Source organism: Herpailurus yagouaroundi, unplaced genomic scaffold (genome assembly GCF_014898765.1).
Source record: "Herpailurus yagouaroundi ecotype Mexico unplaced genomic scaffold, PumYag 198, whole genome shotgun sequence".
Lineage (NCBI taxonomy): Eukaryota > Metazoa > Chordata > Mammalia > Carnivora > Felidae > Herpailurus > Herpailurus yagouaroundi.
In genome coordinates, this window is record NW_024412429.1 from 31,907,344 (window position 1) to 31,913,960 (window position 6,617).

The window sequence follows — 6,617 nt, forward strand, 5'->3', positions numbered from 1 at the left end:
CCATCTAAGAAGTCATTCCTTTAAAATGCCAGTGAAGACAGGAAAGTCCAGGAAACATTCCTCCGGAAACACATGCAAACATTCATTCTGAAATGCCTTGGCATTCTCTCATAAGAATAGCTCAGTGAGAGCCCGGCAGAGAGAAAAATGAAACCAGAGAATAACATTTGCTCATAGAAACTTACAGACCTTAATATAGGCAGTGCTGAGAGGTCAAGGTCAAGTGAATTAATAGGATGAAGAGTTTTCAGTAGGGAAATTCTGCAAGTCCTATAAACACATTAAAGTCTGCCGTAAAAACTAGTCTCTATACCAATGAAATCCTTTTCAACTAACCGTTCCTGGAATCCTACTCTATATTACCTTTTGTTCTAACCAACATAAGTCAAAGAGGAATAACATTTTGCCTTTGCCTTAGGCTGCTTCTAATAGGGAAGGGCTATGCCATGAGCATGCATGCACTGAACTCCATGCCCTGCTACAGAATGGATTGTACTCTACGGGGAGATGGTTTCAGTCTGAGTGGGATTTGCCAACCCGAGACAGGGATATACTCACGTTCAGAAGACAAGTTTTAGGAAGAGGAATTCATTATTGTGACCAATGAGAGTACAAGGTGTTTAAGGAAGAGGCAAATGAGGTCCATGGGCAACCCAGAGTGAGAGTGGGCTGAGAGGAGGATGAATCCAATACTCCTGGTGCCCCAGTGTCATGGTAGGATCTCTGCTTGATCTCCTACAAGATGGTGGGGTCTTGCAAACAGATTCTCAAAGAGCAGGGAGGCAAGCTTAGTCCTGCTCTATTACCCCAGTGGGCTGGCTCACAGGGGATTGTATTCGAAGGGCGGGGAGCAACTTCAGGTAACAGTTTAACACTTAATCATCTTGGCAAAAAGGATCTGAAGTCTTCAGTTAGGGATAGGGACAAAGGAGTGAGGTGAGGACAGAGATTTAAAGAACATTTCAGAAATGGTATGGAGGAGCCTGGAGAAGGAAGGCAGAGCGGAGGGGCTATACTATAAAGTTCAAGGTTTGTAGTCTGGGGAACAAGGTGGGTGGCTATGGTGTAAAGAAAGATAGGGAATCCAAGCTGAATTCTGGACACAGTAAGCACAGAATTTGTAAGCAAAGATAGCCTTATAAAGTGGCAGACAGGATTTACATCGGGGTCTGAATTTATACTTAATAAAAAATGCTTCCTAAAAATGTTTTAACATAATGGGTCATTATGTAGAGAAATAAGTCTGCATAAAGTCATCGCGTGATAAACACAATTAAAAAGTTATCTTGTGATTTCAAATAATGTGTATATAAGGTGGAACAAGAAAGGGACCAATACATTTGATCTTCAAGATACAAAGTTGAATTAACCGCTTGCTTCAGTAAGCAAAATCTTGGCTAGTCGTATCGAGCAAAGAAAGATCTTACAAAGGGTTTAGGGAAGAACATATTTTGGGTGGTGTTGGTTACCAAAGCCAGAGGAGGTTGCCACTGTCTGGGAAGCAGGGTTTTGTGGTGGACAGAGGCAAGACTGTGTGCCACCCAATGGCTGGCTTTGAAAATCTAAGGCTGACACTGATTGGTTGGTTTTCAGAGCTGTGTTCCTCAGAACAAACGGGCATTAACTGATTAGGCAAGTTTGTTTGCTTGTGTTTGCCCTTGAACTGAGATTTATTGATTAAACAGCGTAAACACTTGTTTCTAGCCCTTATTGTTTAGCAAAGCTCTAAGACTCTCAGGCTTCTCCTGGGAGCCTTGGGAGTTTGGTTTTTCTTTAATTCTTCTCAATAGACAGGAAACCAAGGCAGTAATTGGCCAAATTGTCGATTTCAATGCATTACTACTCTGCAAATAAAAAGCATCTCCATTTTTTTTAACTTCTCCTAACAATAGCAGAGTATCAACCAACAAAGATTTCCAGTATTGCCAAGTATTTTGAATCGGTGTGATCTTACCAATTGATTAACCTTCCATAATTTGACTGGCACGCAACCTATCTTTTCATTATACTTAGTTTCACAGTGTTGTGCATTGTCTCACTCTATGAAGATTTCAAACCCAGTATGGAAGTGGGACAGTTGAAATTCAGAATGAATTTAGCTTAGGGGTTGTGTAGGACTGTGTGCTGTGCGTTTTCTTCTGTAAATTATCGGTTGTGCCTGTCAAACTGTTTAGATACTTTGAATTCTACAGTAATTTTTGGTAAGGCACCATTTGGTTCCCCTACAGCTGATGTCTGGAGCTATATGTGTTTCAGCTGTGGTGTTGGTCCCGACAGGCTGACAGAATGCTTGCTAAGTGGATGTCTAAACAGATGTCTAAGTACATATGCCTTCTCTGCACTGGATCAACAGAAGGCCTGCATTTTTTGGAATCCACTATACTGTTTATATTGTGATGTAAGCTTTGGAAGCTGTTTTAATTTTTCTCTTAATACAGCTGAAAAAGGGTTCTGCTTCAAGAATTATTAAACTGAAAATGACGTTCGATTCCAAATTCCACGCCACAGAGCCCCCCTTATAGCACTTATCCCAGGCAAAGTACTTGTCAATGCTCCTAACCTTGTCCCTCCCCAGGTTCCCAACACCCTTGGGGATCAGGCTTTCTTCCTTTGCTATTTTGGCCCCATGCCTAGTAGAGGGCTTGACACATAATACGTACTCAATAAGCTTTCACTGGATAAATAAATCAGTAAGATTCTAATGCCAGATGCCAAAATATTTCTTAAATGCAGAGGTAACATATTCATTTTATTATGCTCATTTCCAAGTTCCATTCAACTATAAATACTTAGAATCCTCAAACAGGAAGAAATGTTGGAAACAATAATTTCCAGTCCCTTGTTTTACTTTATAAGGATTCCTGAAAAACAGAGTAGAGAATAAAATAATTTTTTGATGAGACTTGAGGGCATTATCCTAAGTGAAATAAGTCAGACAGAGAAAGACAAGCACTGTGTAATCTCACGTAGGTGTAAAATCTAAAATAAAACCAAGAAAACCCAAACTCACAGACACGGAGAACGACTGGTGGTTGCCAGAGGTGGGGAGTGAGGGCCGGGCAAAATGAGTGAAAGGGGTCAAAAGATACAGACTTCCAGTTATAAAATAAGTAAGTCCTGGGGATGTGATGCACTCTACAGTGACCATAGTTAACAACACTGTCTTGAATATTTGAAAGTTGCTAAGAGAGTAGATCTTCAAAGGTCTCATCATAAGAAAAAGAATTGTAACTATGTATGGTGATGAATATTTCCCAATATATACAAATGATAAATAATTATCTTGTATGCCTGAACTTAACATAATATTATATGTCAATGATATCTCATGAAAAAAGAACTAAAAACTAAGATCAGGAAATAGGTCTTTTGACTCTTAATCCAGGGCTTTTCCTCTCATCTCATAGTGGTCTTTTTAAATATATTTTTTATTTCACCTCTGAGTCCAAAAACAGTTTCTAAACCTCATTTTTTGTATCAGCTTCATTGGACAATTTAAATTTAGTTTCCATATTTTCACTAAAATCACATTGAGAGAGCAGAGTTCTTGCAATCAGTTCTTTTGCCGGCGTTAAAGCACTAAGACATTTTACCAATGATTGTCACTTCATATTTCAAGCTCCCACCCTCAGCTTCTTCCTATGTTGATATCACAGGAAGACATGTCTCCAAAGAAAAGAATTCTAATGACAATGGGAAGGAGACAAAAGATAAATCATAATTTAAATTAGATTTCAGATTAGATTTCAGGCTTGATTAAATACCAAAACATCTGGTCCACCCGTGATCTGATATGCTAAAGAGGCACCCTCTTGGTTTTCCTTGACAAGTGATGATCTTTTGTGTTCAAATCACTCATTTCTTATTTTCTCAGGCAGAAGCAAATATTACAACTCTTGACCTTAGGGAACCTACTTGTGGAGGAGCAAAAAAAGGAACATACCTCGAGTGAGAAGGAAATAAGCTAGAAAATACTAGCATATATGGCTTTGTGAAGTCGTTTGTGAACGGAATCACACTTTATAGAAACTGAAGAGTTTCTGCTGCTAAGGAATCTTGGATAAAAGTCTTTTGTAAGTGGAAAAAAAACCCAAACCTTCAAGTACAAATATAAAAATGCCCATAATTTCTTTTTCTTAAAGACAGACACACTGGGTTGCTGATCTGGGTTGCTGATATGAAACCAAGTAACAGCCTCGTGACTTCTTTTTTTTCTCTTGAAATGGAACCCCCACTTGACTTGGAAAGATCTATAGGACATTCATATTCCATTGACCTAAACAATCCAAATAATTGAAGGTGGATGGTAGTATTTAATTTGTAGACACTAGAAAAAACCAAGGTGCCCTTAGCAAAAATCAGGGAGTTTTCCTGAAAGATATTAATGAACTATGCAAGCTCACATTTCTGTGAGTCAACTGGCAATAACCAGAGGAGGGTAAAGAAGGTGTTCATACATGTGGGTGTTTAAGTGGGGCCCAGGTAAATCCTTTGATATTATTCCCCTGATACTTTTCAACCACAGAATGAGATAATGTACCTAGAAAAATGATTAAAATAGTCTCTTAATGTTCCTGGACAGGAATTGCCAATTTTTTTTTTTTCACCCTGGAAGAATGTAGAAGTGACTGGTCATGGTCCTATGAAGAAGGGTGTGGGAAGATACTTGGTGATGATAATGTGCTCTTATTCAGGTGGACTGTTAAAGAAAATTGGGCATTCCTTGGAATAATAAAAGATAGGATCATTTAATAATTGTTGATCCTGGCTGTATAGTAAAATATTTGGAGAAGTAAAAAACAAAAAACAAAAAACAAAAACAACACCAAAAAACCCAAACCCAAGCCAAAAAAAACAAAAAAAAAACCCCAAAAAACACCAAAATCAAAAACCATTGTCTAGGTTCCACTTCAAATCATTTAAATCAGAATCAATGAGAGAGGGGTTTTAGTATTTTTTATTTTTATTAAAATTTTTTTCTTTTTTTTTTTTTTTTTTTGAGAGACAGAGCATGAGCGGGGGAGGAGCTGTGAGAAGAGGAAGACACAGAATCCGAAGCAGGTTCCAGGCTCTGAGCTGTCAGCACAGAGCCCGACGCGGGGTTCGAACCCACGAACTGTGAGATTGTGACCTAAGCTGAAGTCGGATGCTTCACTGACTGAGCCACCCAGGTGCCCCAGGTTTTAGTATTTTTTTAAAAACCTCCTATGTAGTTCAAATGTACAGCTAAGGTTTTGAATAATTTAACCCTTTAAAATGTGTGTCCTAACGACTAGCTGTTGCATCACCCATCCTTGCCCTCAGAGATGATTACAGCTGCCCCTCTTGCTCTACAAAAGTTGCTTTGGACTCAGACTCTGGTCCCCATCACGCCCCTCTATTTTCCATGTAGCCACCAGGGCAGTCTTACAATTAAATCTGACCATGTCATTCCCTAGCTGAAACCCACAAGCTCTCCCACACACGTCTAGTATTAGGTGAAGTTCGAACTCCTCAACGTGGAGTCCAAAATCCTTCCTAACCATCCTGATGCCTTCTTCCCTATGCTCAATCTCCACCGCTCCATGCAAATTCGTTGTTCTCTCCAGGATATGGCTGCTAGGTAAAATACAGGATACCCAGCTAAATTGGAATTTCAGAGAAATAACAAATAATGCCCTATTTGGAACATGGCTATACTAAAATATTAGTTGTTTCTCTGATATTCCAATTTAGCTGAGTGTCCTTCTGCATTTGCATTTGCTAAATCTGCATCTCACTCCAGGAGGAATTCTGGGGAATGGTATCTGCCCCTTCATGCCCAGGCCGTGCATGCTGCTCTGGTCTCCTCTAGCTGACATCCCTTTGCTTGACTGCCAAGAGCTGGTTGAGGTCCTGCCTATTCTTTTCCAGGCAGTCACGTCCTCCTTCCTCTGAACACACTTCTTTCTTCAAACTTCCACCTAAGGTTAGAATCGGCTTGTTGCCTATCTTCTTGCCCTGCTCTCTATCCTGACTCAACAGTAAGACCAACTTGGTGTTGGAACGGAGTCTTGTTTTTTGTAATCCTAGCTCCTAGCTGTGCCTTGTGCATGGGTGATTAATAAATGCTTGGAAAGTCACCAAAAAACACTCCTAGGAAACCCTGGCCAATACAGTGATTAGAAGTACTACCGTAGTTTTTAGCAATACAAGCATCTTCTGGAACATGACCAACACACTCAAGTCACCTGTGGCAGCCCATGCCTCAGGATACTGTACCCTCTGGATACTGTGTAATGCCTGCCATCTGTGGGCTTCTTTCTCCACCCTACCAAAAAATACATTTTGTTTTTGTTGTTGATTTCCTTTAGAGGAAGGTCCATGAATGAACACTCTTTAAATATATCTCATTTAACTCACAACAACTGTATAAGATGGGTTGTTGAAGGGTTAGAGATGAGAAGTTGAAGGCTCAGGGAGGTATGTAATTACCATAAGGTAGTAAGAAGCACTCTAGGATTTAGAACCAGGGGTGTCCTACTCTAAATTGTGCTCTTTTGAATTGATTGTGCTGGCTTATTTCACTTTTTAGCCTGTTCGTAAGTATCAGTGACAGTTTCATCCAGGAGTGAGGTAGACAGGATTCAAGATGCCGC